This window comes from Bos grunniens, chromosome 15 (genome assembly GCF_055505025.1).
Source record: "Bos grunniens cultivar Pamir isolate PY7600 chromosome 15, Bosgru_T2T1.0, whole genome shotgun sequence".
Lineage (NCBI taxonomy): Eukaryota > Metazoa > Chordata > Mammalia > Artiodactyla > Bovidae > Bos > Bos grunniens.
This window is the reverse complement of record NC_141179.1, coordinates 58,683,221-58,698,309: the sequence shown is the minus strand read 5'-3', so window position 1 is coordinate 58,698,309 and position 15,089 is coordinate 58,683,221. Positions and strand designations below refer to the sequence as shown.

The 15,089-nt window shown below is 42.1% G+C and overlaps 1 protein-coding gene and 1 long non-coding RNA gene across 2 annotated transcripts in view; one reads left to right on the top strand and one right to left on the bottom strand.

The window, feature by feature from the left end:
- The window catches only part of LGR4 (leucine rich repeat containing G protein-coupled receptor 4), a 106,407-nt gene that overhangs the window by 19,652 nt on the left and 71,666 nt on the right, over positions 1 to 15,089 (top strand). The gene's annotated exons all lie outside the window — the stretch shown is intronic.
- The window catches only part of LOC147358343 (uncharacterized), a 51,715-nt gene extending 36,626 nt beyond the window's left edge, over positions 1 to 15,089 (bottom strand). Inside the window, exon 1 of the long non-coding RNA XR_015141605.1 lies at positions 1 to 15,089. This exon is cut by the window's left edge and continues 17,835 nt beyond it. This is a non-coding gene — a long non-coding RNA (uncharacterized LOC147358343).

Genomic DNA, 15,089 nt, shown 5'->3' with positions numbered 1-15,089 from the left:
TGGCACTAAATAATTCTCTTGCAGCCTCTCTTTTTCAAGTTGACATTCTCTTATTTTAAGTGAGTGGTTGTGCCAACTTTGAAAATAAGATTAGACTCTTAAAAGCAAACTTGAGTGCTTTTAAGAAGTGTTTTGTGAGACAGTCATGTGTTGTAGTCACAGTATAGGGATCATTATGTAACAGGTCACTGTCAAGATGAGGCTCAGACCTTCAGGATGAAACCAAGAGGCTTGTGCAGGGTTGGCAAAGAGATGTCTTTGTTTAGTTTTTAATATAAGTTTAGTTACATCTAGGACCCTAAGGCATGGAATGGAGATGCATGAAAAATTTTCCACGGGAGTATTGTTATTATTTTTAATTTCATAGCAACAACAGATACGAAGTTCTGTTTGATTTCCCATGTGGAAGTTTGTGGAATTGAAAGTGTCTATTGGTTGCAAGGAATTGAAAATATTCTTCCAGGAGAAATAGTATTAATTCTACCTAGGACTTTGTTTCATGTAGAGTAATATGTCCATGTCTCTATAGACACTTAACAAGGCTTGAATGGTTTAATGTCACTTTGGTGTGGGGGGAGAGGGCAGCATGATGCTTCCCAGGTGGGGCAGTGGTAAAGAATCTGCCTGCAATGCAGGAGACACGGGAGGTGCGAATTTGAACCCTGGGTTGGGAAGATCCCCTCTCCAGTGTTCTTGCTGGGAGAATTCCATGAACAGAGGAGACTGGCAGGCTATAATCCATGGGGATGCAAAGAACTGGACATGACTGAGCAACTGAACATCACACAGTGGGCAGCGTAGTTTTAGAACTGCCCTCTCCAGGTCCCTGTCACCCAGCTTCAAAATTCTATCCCTTCCCATTTATGTAAACAATGTTAACTGCTCAGCTTTTCTCAGAGAAGTTCTCAAATAACAATGGTATCGTGGGCCTTTGGATATTTTACAATAAATTTGCTTGTATGCCAGTCTGTTTTGGGTAGGGCTACACTGTTAGAGAATATCACATGTATCTCACTAGTTAAAGATGTTTTTAAGGGAGGTTTATGTATCAATAAACAATTTTGGTTTCCATGCTTACAGGACATTTTTGCCTTAAATGATCAGTTGTTAGGAGAACCAACTCGTTTTTAACATAAGGAGTAAGTAGAAGGAATACTTGTTGTTCAGTCATTAAGTCATGTCTGACTCTTTGCACCCTGCTGGACTGCAAGTCTTCCCTGTCCTTCACTATCTCCTGGAGTTTGCCGAAAGTCATGTCCATTGAGTTGGTGATGCTATCCATCCATCTCTTTCTCTGTTGTCCCTTTCTCTTGCCCTCAAGCTTTCCCGCCTCAGGGTCTTTTCCAATGAATCAGCTCTTCACATCAGATGGCCAGAATATTGGAGCTTCAGCTTCAGCATCAGTCCTTCCAGTGAATATTTAGGGTTGATTTCCTTTAGGATTGACTGGTTTGATCTCCTTGGTATCCAAGGGACTTTCAGGAGTCTTCTCCAGCACCACAATTAAAAAGCATCAATTCTTCAGAAGGAATACTTACTGAATAGCTGATAAAGCCATTCCAATTGTTAAAAAATCTATCAGGAAGCATAGCAGAAAATTGAAGCCCTCCTGCAGTATAGTTTCTAGAGTTTTTTAAGAGTTTAAAATAGTTTAGACATTTGCCATTTGATTTCTCTTAGGTAGCATCTCAAGTAACAAAATTTTGCTCATAAATGATGTTTTCAAAATTTCACACGATAATTCAGATGGATTTCTGCTAAACTTTAATTATCCTGATACTATAATAAATTCAACAATATCGTTTTAAACTCTCAGGAATTATTAAGGATTATTTAAGCAGGCATTGATTATCGTACAGACAGCCAGTAAATACCTGGACAGTGTTAAGATGCTGGACACAACTTTCTCTTGGATGATGAAACTAAGACTTGACACAGTTTGATTTATTAGTAGAGATTCGTTAACCTGTGATCAGATATTGTCAACTAGGTTGAGTTTTCCCCCATAATTTGCATACTTCCATGGAAAAATAAGAGAAGCACCAAAATTAATTACTGTGGGTTGTTTTGAGTTTGCAGTATCCATGAGAGAGTGAAAAGAGATGTTGTGACCAAGGAAGGACTAGTGACCCTGCGTGCCTGGGGCTTGCTCCAGTGTTTGGTTTAAGGAGTTAATTTCTGTTTTTCAGTTATTACTCTCCTCTAAAGACAATGGGATACAGGAAATCTGCCTGACATTGTCACATGCAGGTATTTATTGGTAACTTTCATGCATTTATTCAGACTCTCATGAAGTTAGTGTCTTACGACAAAAGAAACTGGGTCGTGGGCAAATGTGTAGCAAAATCATTTTGTTTCCATAAACTTTTCAGCTAAATGACAACTAAAACACTGTTTTATTTTAATTTAACAGTGGTTTTTAATGAGCAATGATTTCACTAAAGTAGGTCTTCCTAGAATTGCAACATTTAAACAAGTGATTCTGTATTTAACAGTGAAGTCTTTGAAAAGAGCCTGACGGAAACAAGAATTTTGCTACGCATTTGTTCCTGACCCGAATTTTTAAATTTCATACCTAAGTAGTTTTGACTCTTCCAGGGCTCCAGAGAGCAGTGTCTATTGATTGTCTTGGGACAGGCTGTGGATCCGGAACCAGTGCACGTGCTGTATTAGCATGAAGATTAGTAAGAATTACAGGCTTCATTGAAATATGTGACATACAACATCCTTCTTCCTTCCTCCTCCCTTCGCAAAATGAGGTACATTGTTATACATAAGTCTCTTAAATACTGGATGATGTAATACATGCTCCACTGTTGAGAAAATTCGGGTCAGGCAAATATATTGTGAAAGCATTAGTATCAAAGAGATGTATCTCCAGATGCCTCATGCTCAGAATTGCTTATAAGCTCCATGAAGGTAGGAATCAAGTCTCACTCATCATCTCTTGAGCTCTTCCCTTGCCTGTGTTTGTGCCCAGTGTTTAGCATACTCTTCAATGTTGAATATGTTGAAAGACTGGGAAAGATTGCCTTTGGAAATCTGACATTTTGTTAGTAAATTAATACGCTTAGCAAAAGTTGATTCCATGAACATTGAGTGTGTGCGTATGCTTCCAACCATGCTACAGTTTTCTAGGGGGAGGGGAGAAAATAAGGATGATGTTTCCTGTTTTAATATTGACCAAGCTCCGGTGTGTGCCAGACATTCAGCAAACTTCACATCTGCAAGTTCACCTGATGATCATCACAACAGCTGTATGGAATGGTATTCTTTATCCCCGTTTTAAGCTCAGAACACTGAAGCACAAAATGGTTAAGTCACATGTTCAAGGTCATATGTTTTCTCATCTCTAACCGGGATTTGAACCCAGTAGTCTTACTGCAGAGCATGCGCCCTCCTCCACTCAGCCACGCTGGCTTGAGGATCAACCATGGGTGATCCGGTTTGGTGGTGAAGACATAAACACAAATAAAATACAGCGTGGGAGTGCCATGGGGGGCGGTGAACAAACGCGTGTGGGAGCGGAAAGCAAGGGAACTTGCTCTGCCTTGGGGAGCTGGAAGGCTTCGCAGGAGAGGTGACATTTGAGTTGGGTCATTTAGTCTTCTGTGGGGCAGCTGCCCGAGTTCTGCCCTGTTTGAAATAAGCACATTTACAAGAGAATAGTGGAGCACATTCGACTTGATGGATTGGATTGACAGTTTGGAAGTAACTCCCCAGAATGATGGCTTTGTTAGGTATTTGTTCTCTGAGAACCCTACCTGCCACTCCCCTTCAGTGAATTGTGGCAAGAAAGCTGTCACATTAAGCTGTCACTCAGGATATTTGTGAGAGGGGGAGGGAAGGGGAACAAATTATGGGCAGGACTAGGTACTTTGAGAACAGCCTCCAACCCGGAAAGATTATATTTCAGAGCATTTAAAAATGAACACAACGGCCTTTTTTAAGTTGTGCAAGAAGAAAATTGAATAATGAAAAGTTAATTAGGCTATGGAGATTTTTAAAAAGCTAGACATTCTGATGCTTATCCACCATGATACGTGAAGCTTTGTTAAAGCCAGGATGGGGGTGCAAAATGAGAGCGAGAGAAAGGCAGAGATCAATTATAGAACTGCACAAAGTTCTTACCAAGATTGCTTAACTGTAAAAAGATTTTATCTTTTTCTCTGTGATGTTTAAGGAGTTTGTAAGAAGCAGTTTCAATTCCAAGTTTTTGTCTCTGTTGTCTGGCTGTTCGCTTTAAGAATACCTCTTGAGTTTTGCTGTTTCTTTCAGTGTGTATATGTGAAGCTAATGAAAGGTTTGGGAGCCTGATCTAGATCTTTCTAAATGAGATCTGCTAACTGTTTTATTTCTGGAGAAATTGTTGCACAGCACTTCTCCTGCTTCAGCCCCTGCTTTCCACACATCCGCCCCCTCCACCCCCTCTAAACAGCCCCTCCTTCAGCCTCCGTTCCCCAAGCCTGCAATGCAAAGAACTTGCTTTGTTACTGATGATAATATTTAAGCTCTAAAATTTTAACAGTATTTCAGTTGCAAATAAATGGAAATTGTGTATTCTGTTTAATGTGTCTCAGAAAATCCCTGCTATTTTTTTTCTTTAAATACAAGAAAACAGGCGTGTAATGCCTCATTGAAAAAGGCCTGCAGGGGCGCTTTGTGCAGGTCTTAATTAAGGGCTTTGAAAGACCAAACAAAAGGAAAAAGGAAAATGCTACAGGGTTATTGTTATTCCACCCCATTGGCTCAGCTAGCTGACCATCCATTGGAGCATTTTGTCCATTTTGAAACTGAATGACACTTTTGTTCGTGATTAACAGAGGTGAAAGAAGCCAATTATTGGGCCGTCTTTTTCCATAGAGCAGCTGCTGTTGGATTTAACTGCAGGCAAATATGGCCTTTTACTACCACAAGGATGTTGTGATGACAGTTTATTTTTATAGAACTATGTGGTGGAAAACAAAATCTGTCTGACTCCTGTTATGAATATGCCCTGGAATTTATCGTGAAAGGGTGATTTTCATGTTCTAGCTGTTCCTCAGTTCTCTTTTAAAAAATAATATCTATGTGTATTTGTGTGTGTGTGTAATACATGTACATGTGTGTGCAGTTGCTCAGTCATGTCTGACTTTTTGTGACCTCATGGACTGTAGCCCATCAGGCTCATCTGTCCATGCGATTTTCCAGGCAAGAATACTGGAGTGTGTTGCCCAGCTTTTTTTTTAGGTATGAGATTCCAACATTAAAGTTATATAAGCTCTTTGTTAACATGTACATATGTAAGCTGCTTCAATTTTCCCTATTTTAATTTTAATACCTCCTCCCTCTCCCTTATTTGTTAAAGTTGTAGAGTAATTAGTGGAAGATGGAGTGATGTTGCCTGGGTCTCAAGCTGTTTTGATACATGAGCTACTTAAGTGGGGCACATGAAGAGACCACCTACTCATTGGTTTAAACTTCCAGGCTCTCTTACTTTCTGTAATAGGAATGTAACTTGGGAGGAATCTCCCATGAGCCTTGGTATTAAATGAACGTGTAATAATGGGGTAGAGCTAGGGGAGGGGCACAGGTGTCAGCACTCAGGATCCACTTTGCTCTAATACACTCTTAGATAATGGGGCGGGAGATGTGGCTTGGGGCACCAGGGTCAGCTCTGATTTCCTTCATTAAGACTCTAGGTCTTCATTTTTATCTTTTCAGGATCCTGGTGCACTGGACAAGTCACCATGTCCAGTCTCCCTAGGCAAGTTTCTTAAACTTGGTGAACTTCAGTTTATTCTTCTAGTTGGAGTTAACAATATCTATCTCTCAGAGTAGTTGTGAGAATGAAATGAGCTGAGCCTGTTATGTGTCTAGCACAGTGCCTGGTCCATAGGAAATGTGAAACTGAGTCTCCCTAAAACCCAGTCCCCCTGCTGAGTTTATGATTAAATTCTCTCTCCAAAACTTTATGCCCTTTCTTGTGCTGCCCTTGAATTGAGGAGTGTCAAAGAAAAGGGGCTCCAAAATCACTGCAGATGGTGACTGCAGCCATGAAATTAAAAGACGCTTCCTCCTTGGAAGAAAAGCTATGCCCAACCTAGACAGCATATTAAAAAGCAGAGACATAACTTTGCCAACAAAGGTCCGTCTAGTCAAGGCTATGGTTTTTCCTGTGGTCATGTATGGATGTGAGAGTTGGATTGTGAAGAAGGCTGAGTGTGGAAGAATTGATGCTTTTGAACTGTGGTGTTGGAGAAGACTCTTGAGAGTCCCTTGGACTGCAAGGAGATCCAACCAGTCCATTCTGAAGGAGATCAGCCCTGGGATTTCTTTGGAAGGAATGATGCTAAAGCTGAAACTCCAGTACTTTGGCCACCTCATGCGAAGAGTTGACTCATTGGAAAAGACTCTGATGCTGGGAGGGATTGGGGGCAGGAGGAGAAGTGGACGACAGAGGATGAGATGGCTGGATGGCATCACTGACTCGATGGACATGAGTTTGAGTAAGCTCCAGGAGTTGGTGATGGACAGGGAAACCTGATGTGCTGCAGTCCTTGGGGTTGCAGAGTCAGACACTACTGAGCGACTGAACTGAACTGAAAAAAAAAGTGGGGACTGAAAGTAAGCAGGACTCTGCCTGGCCTTCCTGGATACAAAAGCCCCTCCTTGTCCCCTGTTTCTTATTTGTAAGAAAAAGGCTTTAGTCTCCTAGGCCTTGCCTGAATTCCAAAGAACAGACTCAAGCAGTCACTATCAGGGAAGTGAGGGAGTGCAAAAGCAAAGGAAAAGAGATTAAAAGAAAAGTAATGATAGCTTGAACAATTGTTCAGCAATAAAATAGAGTCCTAGTTCCTCCTCAAGGGATATACACAACAATCTGACCTCTATCTTTGAGTTGTTCTGTAGAAACTAGACTGTCACTCAGGCGGAGCATGTTGACTCTGTGCTGACCACAATCACTTAGGCAGCAGACTGGTTGGAACCAGAAGGTTGATGGTGAAGATTCCAAAAACATCACCACCCTGTTACCTTTTCACCGCCAAACTGTCAGAAGAAAGCTCACAAGCTGCAGCCTTCACTCCAAATATTGCTTTAAAAACCCTCCTGAAAGCCAGTGGGGAGTTTACGTCTTTTGAGCACCATCTGTCGTTCTCCTTGCATGGCGCCTTGCAATAAACTCTCTACTTTCCTTCACCACAACCTGGTGTCAGTAGACTGGCTTTGCTGCATGGCAGACCAGCAGACCCAAGTTTGGTTCAGTGATAAATGTTTGGTCTGTGTTAATTCTCTTTCCCTTTTTAGTTATGAGAAGTCACCTCATACCTAAATCTGAAGCCGAGGGGCTGGAGTTCAGTAACTTTGCTTTTTACCCAATGTGTTTTTTTCTTAGCAGATTTTCTAGTAGCAGAGGGTTGGGTTTTCAAGGATAATTTGATGAGCATAAATGGCTTCCTTCTGTAACGCTCTCTTAATCCTTGGTCTAGGGCAGAATCAGTGTGACTCCTCCCAGCTTTGTAAACCCATCTGGGAACATCCTGGAGTATTGACTCATTCTTTGAGAACGATTGTCATAATTCATTTAGAAGTCCTTTCAGGCCTGGCTCTGTCTTGCTCAGTAACCCTGGGAAAGTCACTTAACTTCTGTGCTTCTTTATTGGCAACATAGTGGTAATAACACTTAACTCACTTTCCACTTTGCAGGTTTGTTTGGAAGATGATTACCTCATAGGTGGTTCTGAAGAACTATGTAGAAATCACTATATTAAAATGGAAGGGTGAGGCCCCCCCCACATTGTACCACAGAATAAAATACAATTTTATGGCAATGTAGATAATCTGTGTAGCCACATGAGATTAAGTTTCATTTGGACAAGCTTTTTAATATTGAAGTTTGGTTTGAGGTCTGCTGGGGTGTTGGCATAGATTTTCATCCCCATGGGAGAGTAATTTTGCTGTGATTAGAGACTTCTCCGAAGAGGTGGTGTTGGGGCTGGGTCGTGTGTCTCTTCTTCCATGACTTGGTTCCCCATTCCTCTATTCCATTCTGAACCTTTGCCTCATGTTCTTTCTAGCTCTCCTTCTCAGATTGATACACTTTCCTATATCCTCAGCCTCTTCACTGGTTCTCTCCTGAGGACCCTGCTTGCCTGCAGCCTTTTGGTTAGATGCTGCTCATCTTCCCACACCATTAAGAGAGTAACATTGACGTTCTTGCCTGGACTGGAGGTCATCAGGCTTCCCTCTTCATTTACAATCTCTGTTTGTTGTGTGGTACATGACCTTCAGTTCTGAACCCTCCCTTAGGACTGTCATCAGCTGACTAATCTCTTGGCTCCCTCTAAAGAATTAGGTGGTAAGCTCAGGGTCTTCTCATTTCTGCTACCCCTATACTCTTCACGAGTCATCATTTATCCCACGTAGGCCTTCAACACCCTTGCCTCTCATTTCATTTCTCCCCATCAAAATGGTGAGCCCTGATCAGCTCCACTGTAGCCATTCCCTCCCATGGCCACAGCCTGGACCTTGCTAACACCCCAAGCTGCTAAATACCTCTTGACCATACCTGTTGTTACTATAATAGTTAGCTGAGTGTCTCCATGACTGTCACTACTCAGATTTTTCAACCTCATTAAGTTCTCAAGTTCCTGGATCCTTTTACTTTTTTATTCATCATTTGTTCATTTCTGGTTAGATTAAGGTCCACCACCCATTCCTTCAGTCTCTCTCTCTCTCCTCAACCTTCTTATCCTGTTGTCTTATCAAAGGTGACTTTTTGTTTAAAGAGAACAGTTTATTTAGTCGTCAATGCCTTTTTTTTTTTTTTTATGTGTGTGTATGTGAAATACTTGCTGCTGCTGCTGCTGCTGCTAAGTCGCATCAGTTGTGTCTGACTCCGTGTGACCCCATAGACAGCAGCCCACCAGGTTCCCATCCCTGGGATTTTCCAGGCATGAACACTGGAGTGGATTGCCATTTCCTTCTCCAATGCATGAAAGTGAAAAGTGAAAGGGAAGTCGCTCGGTTGTGTCCGACCCTCAGTGACCCCATGGACTGCAGCCTACCAGGCTCCTCTGTCCATGGGATTTTCCAGGCAAGAGTACTGGAGTGGGGTGCCATTGCCTTCTCCAGTGAAATACCTAATAGGTCTCAAACTAAATACTTACCACATGAACCTCAGGGCGATAGAAAGCGACTCATCATTTGAGGAGCTGGTTAATTATTAGAGGCTCACTGCTCGGATGGAATGGCTTGATGGAGAAGGAGCTCTCCATTGTGATACTGTGTGGTCTTACTCAGATGTCAGAACTGCTCTGAGTTCTTTTTGCCTCATCTGCTACTTGGCTATGTGATCCCCAACTTTTTTTCCAGCCCCTCACAGGTATGATACTAAATACATTACCTGTAATGTAATTCACGTGACTTGATAAAAAAAAAAAAAAAAAAACTAATTTATTCTAACCATTTCCTGAGCTGTATCTCTCGAGGTAAGTCAGGTGACTGCTCTGGGCCTCAGTTTCACCATTTTAAAAAAGGGATACCATCCCAGCTTTGTCTGCCTCACAAGGTTGTTGTGAAATTTAAATGATATAAAAGTTAAGATCCAGGCATTGGTTCTTAGTGGTGCTACTTAAATGTGTGTTTGAATCACCAGAAGGGTCAGTAAAACTCAGATAGCTGGGCTGCACTCCCAAACTTTCCCATTCAGCAGACGTTGGGTGTAGCCCAATAATTTGCATTTCTAATTCATCCCTAGAAGACTCTTGAGAGTCCCTTGGACTGCAAGGAGATCCAGCCAGTCCATTCTAAAGGAGATCAATCCTGGGTGTTCTTTGGAAGGAATGATGCTAAAGCTGAAACTCCAGTACTTTGGCCACCTCATGTGAAGAGTTAGTTGGTGATGGACAGGGAGGCCTGGCGTGCTGCGATTCATGGGGTCGCAAAGAGTCAGACACAACTGACTGACTGAACTGAACTGAACTGAATTCATCCCTGGGTGGTGCTGATCCTGAGAGCACACTGGGAGAACCACTGCTTTCAGGCACTCTAGATACGTGAGAGGTTTGCCTTCTTACCCTTCCAAACTGGGCTTCCCAGGTGGCACTGAAGAATGGTCCACCTGCCAATGTAGGAGATGTTAGAGACATGGTTTCGATCCCTGGGTCGGGAAGATCCCTTAGAGGAGGCCATGGCAACCCACTCCAGTATTCTTGCCTGGAGAATCCCATGAACAGAGGAGTCTGGAGGGCTGCAGTCCATGGGGTCACAAAGAGTTGGGCACAACTGAAGCGACTTCGTAGGCACACACACACCCCCTTCCAAACTGTTTGTGTAGGTATGTCTGACCATAGAAATAGTTAAAAATCAGGACAAGTCTAAGGGTCTTTGTGGGAACAAAGGTACAAAATAATTGGAATTCAGCCTCTTGCTGAGCATCTTTGACCAACTACTGTTGTCTGGTGTGCAAGTATGTAAAACTCCATTTCTCCAGGAATTAACTCAGGGCAATGACTGTAAAAAGCACCCATTATGGAGATACATTGGTTTGAATGGGTGCTCTGAGGCACCACTTTGAAACTTTTTTCAACACTAGAAAACAGCAGTGTGTCGAGGATCTATCCACCACACGTGGCTAATGATGATTTCTTTTCAAAATAGCAATTTATTTTAAAAAATTGGCCAAGACCTTATGGTGTCTTGGCTATTTTTAAGGAAGAAACTACTAAGATGCAAAATCAGTTTTAAACTAAAGAGGAGCGTGTGTATATTTGGACGGACTGACATGTTTACGTTGGTTGCCTGGTGCAGCCACAAAAGTGGCAGTTTGCGCTCTGGGCCAAGCGTTTCATTTTTGCCATCCCCCAGATTTTAGATCCATCCCAACTTTTTAATGGCTTGTGTTGCTGTCTAAATATTGGGTAGAAATAGCGGAAGAACCAAAATAAAGCATGGGGGGGATTATTTGAAATTAAAACTAGTTAGTAATCAAACCAAACAGACAGATGTGTGCCAAGTTTTTTAATGTCACCCGACTTTCACCCCGTCAGCCTCCTTTCAACACCCCGCCTCACCCACCCCCTTCTTCTGCTTGCCCTGCACAGCCAAGCAGGAAGTCCATCATACAGATACAGGATTTGCAAACACATGCTATGTAGGCCTGGAGTTACTTACAGGAATGTGATTTGCATGATAACATTATGAGCAAACAATATTAACACCTGTGACAAGGGCAAATGCTTCTCTAGCGATTTTCACGACAGTATTGTAAACTGTAATTATGAAAATTGCAGGGCTCTTAGAAAACATCTTTACTGCTCTCATGATTTATTTTCCTGAGATTTTTCTGTTTGTTTGTTTCTTTTCCCATATATATGATGAAAAACTATGGTGGAAAAACAATGCAGTAAATGTTTTAATTATAAAGTGCCTTCACCTTCTACCAAACCGAAGGACATTCCCATTCTTATAGGATAAATTTCCTGGATAAGTAAATGGTTTTAGAACATTTCTTAAAATAATTTGTTAGGGCCCGATAGTTGTGTGTGTGTACTTTATTTTTTTATTTTTATTGAAGTATAGTTGATTTACAATATTGTGTTAGTTTCAGGGTGTGTGTGTGTTTTAAGCCTTAGACGGTGTAGTGATTATGGAGACAGGGTTTTGGAGACAAGCTGTCTGGGTGTTCAAATCCTGGCTTGATACCTGGACAGTTGCATTGCCAATTCTGGAAAGTGAGTATAGTCATGGTTCCTGCTTCTTAGGATCGTTGTGAGAATAAGGTGTCCAAATCATTTGTTACAGCTCCTGGCACTAAATGCCAGCTCTTTTTATCATTGGAAGTAGTGTTGATTAGTAGAAGTGGTATTTGGTCAAAGCATATTATCTAAAAACGGTGATACTGTTATTAGAATTTGACCCTTGAAAAACTGACCACTTAAAAACTACTTAAAAGTTGTAAGTAGTCAGAAAGTTCATCGGAGGTAATGGTGTTGGTTCCCCATGGCCTCTGTGACAAATTGCATGGTGAAATATGAAAGCTAGGGGTAGTGCTCTGATTTTTAAGTAAGTCTTTTAGTCAGCTTAAAGCAGTGGTCCCCAACTGAGGACCAGGTACTGGTTTTGTGGAAGGCATTTTTTCTACAGATGGGGTGAGGGGGCTGGTTTGAGGATGATTCAAAACTATTAAATTTATTGTGCATTTTATTTCTGTTATTGTTACATCAACACCTCAGGTCATCAGGCATTAGATCTTGAAGGTTGGGAATCTCTGTCTTAAAGGACCATCTTTTATTCTATGATTACATCCTTTTGGCTTATTTTGTTATTAAATGCCCCCATATCCTTATAATAGATGTTTTGTAGATAGTTGCGTGGGTTTTAAGGGGTAGGGTTGGAAGTTCTGCTGATTTCAGGTACCAAAATTCTAAGAGTTGAATTCATGGTAGGCATCCTTTCTTGTGTCTTTGACAGATGGTCTTCTAGCCATTGCCCAAGATCTCCAGCAACAATGCAATGCCTTCTCTAACTGAGCAGCTCTAAAGGACACTGAGCAGTGTCCTTTTATGTTGTATGTTGTGATATTCTCTGCCTCACAGATGTGGTATAATGGAAAGACTGAAGGCTTCTACTCCAAATTTTATTTTACCTTGGGTACGTAAGGCCAGAGTTGTTATGAATATTACAAGGGGACACAACACTAAGCCTATGTAAGACAACTTGAAATTTTCTTTCTTCCTTCCTTTCCCATCTATTGCATCTGTTCATTGTACCTACTTTGCCCATCTACATCTTCTCTGATCTCCATGAGAGCTCTTCATTTCCTCACTTCATGATCATCTTCTCCAGACCCAGATAGCCTGTATTTTCTGTGGCTCCCCTAGTCAGAGTTTTGAGGCCCCTCACCATCCCAGCCTTCAGTTTTGGAGGCAGGCTGCATGAAGTCTCTGTATTTAGCTCATGCATTCCACCTGGGCATCTTAGTATACGCAGAGTTAATAGTAGTAATCCTCAAGTTCACTCGGCCTCTATAGTTTTCAAAATGCTTTTGTGCCTCCCCAGCCTTGTGGAGGCAGATGCCTTCCCATTTGCCCGTGAGGAACCCCGGAGCCTTTCTAAGAACAAACGGACATCATTTAATTTTAGAGTTGAGAAGGCTTTGCATACCATGTCAGCCTCACACCCAGAAGAGAAATTGGAAAGGCAGAAGAGTTGAGGGACTTGTCTTGGGCCACGTGGCCAGTGTTTGGTGATGGCCCTTGGGAACTGGGTTCCATTTTTAATCTGGTTTTGGTCCAGACACTGTGCTGCCTCTGTGCTCTGCAGTGGTGCAGAGAAGTGTTAAATAAAACAGGGCTTCTTAGCACAAGGAATTTACAAGTGATCAGTTTGGTCTTTCTGTTTAGTTTCTTACAGAATTTCCTGCAGCTGAGACAATGATGGGTACAGACTTTGGGAAGGAGGTCTACACTGAGTGGGATTGTTCAGGAAGGGTATTTTATAGGCGACCTTGCTGAAAATTAGAGTAGGTTGTAGGAGAAGAGAGTAGAAGTGTGTCCCGTGATGCACATTACTGCAGCATTTCTTAAAATATCTGTGGTGGGAGGCCAGTTTTGTTCTTTACATTTCCACCAATCCAGTGTGGCTCAATACTTTTGTAAAATATAATAATGATTAACTTTTAGAAAAATTGCGAATCCCTTGGCAGTCCAGTGGTTAGGACTGCACTTTCATTGCCAAGGATGTGCGTTCAGTCCCTGGCTGGGGACCTGAAATTCCACAAGCTGCGCGCACAAGCTGCATGGAGCAGAAAAAAGAAAAAAAAAGTAGAATGGAAAAATACAAACCTGAAGTTGTTATTGTTTGATTGAAGGCATGAAATTACTTTGTCAAGTTGCTCCAAGGTGAACTTGAATAATCTGTGGTCTCACTGTGTCTCGCTGACAGGTTACACGCTGGCCCCATGTTTTGAGAAGCACTGTCTCCTGTGGACAGAAGTGGGAAGGTTTAGTCTGCAGTGGCGGGGAGGGGATGGGGCTCAGGGGTCTGAGCAGGGAGGACATAATCAGAACAGGTGTGTGTAGGTGAAACGTGGGAAGAAAAAGAAGGTGAAGGTGGTGTTAGCTGATAGACAGTCTCAACTTCCAGTGGGCGGAGGAGAGTTTAAACTTGGCACCATGGGGAACAGGGAGCTCCTGCAAGTTCTTGAGCAAGGATGCTGGCTTGTCAGTGGTCCACTGAATGATGCTCTTGGATATTCTCAGTGACTAAGATACTTGCTGCTCTGTAAGTAAGCTGTGTGTGCCTGTAAAACTCCTTTGATGCCTGCCAGTTAATCTTTCATGTTTTCTGGTTTTCTTTGTCTTCCTCTGTTTATATGATCTGAAGAGCAAACATGGGCTGCTTTTGCAGGATCTTCCTTCTTGAATTTTGCCTTCCGACTTTCTCCAGGGGACACTTTTATCTAGAGTAGATCAACTACTTTTCTTCTCTCCAAATATTGTTGCTTTACGGCCTCTGTGCAGCTGCATTCAATTGTTATAAAATTCAAATTTTCTACCAGAAAAATTTTTAATTTTTTAGGCAAATACTGTTGGCCCTCCCAATCCATGGATCCCACATCCACGGATTCAACCAAACACTAATCTTGTACCATGTTTATGGTTGAAGTTGGTTGAATCTGCAGATGCAGAGGGGTCAGACTCAGGGATGTGAGCTTCTGTGGATTTTGGTGTCCACCATGGGTCAAGGAACCAACCCCTTGGATACCAAGGTACTGCTGTACTTGTTTTGTTTCTGAGCAACTTGAACACACAGTCAGAAGTGGGGGCTGGGGAGAGAGTGTGGAGGTGGAAAAGTCTCTGTGGGAGAGATACTTAGGGAACAGTAGAGATAGCCCATCTTAAGTAGGATCGGTGCTCCTGGTACGTGGAATGTCTTTTTATCTTTTGTCTATGAGAGAGGGGCAGTGCTAAACTACCATGGCCACGAGCTTGCTAAAGTCCAAGGCCTGGTAACTGGCAGAGTGTGATGTGTATGTGAGTATGGAGTGCTTTTTGTACAACAGGCATGAGCTCAGCACTTTAAATGTATTACTTTATGTGCTTCTC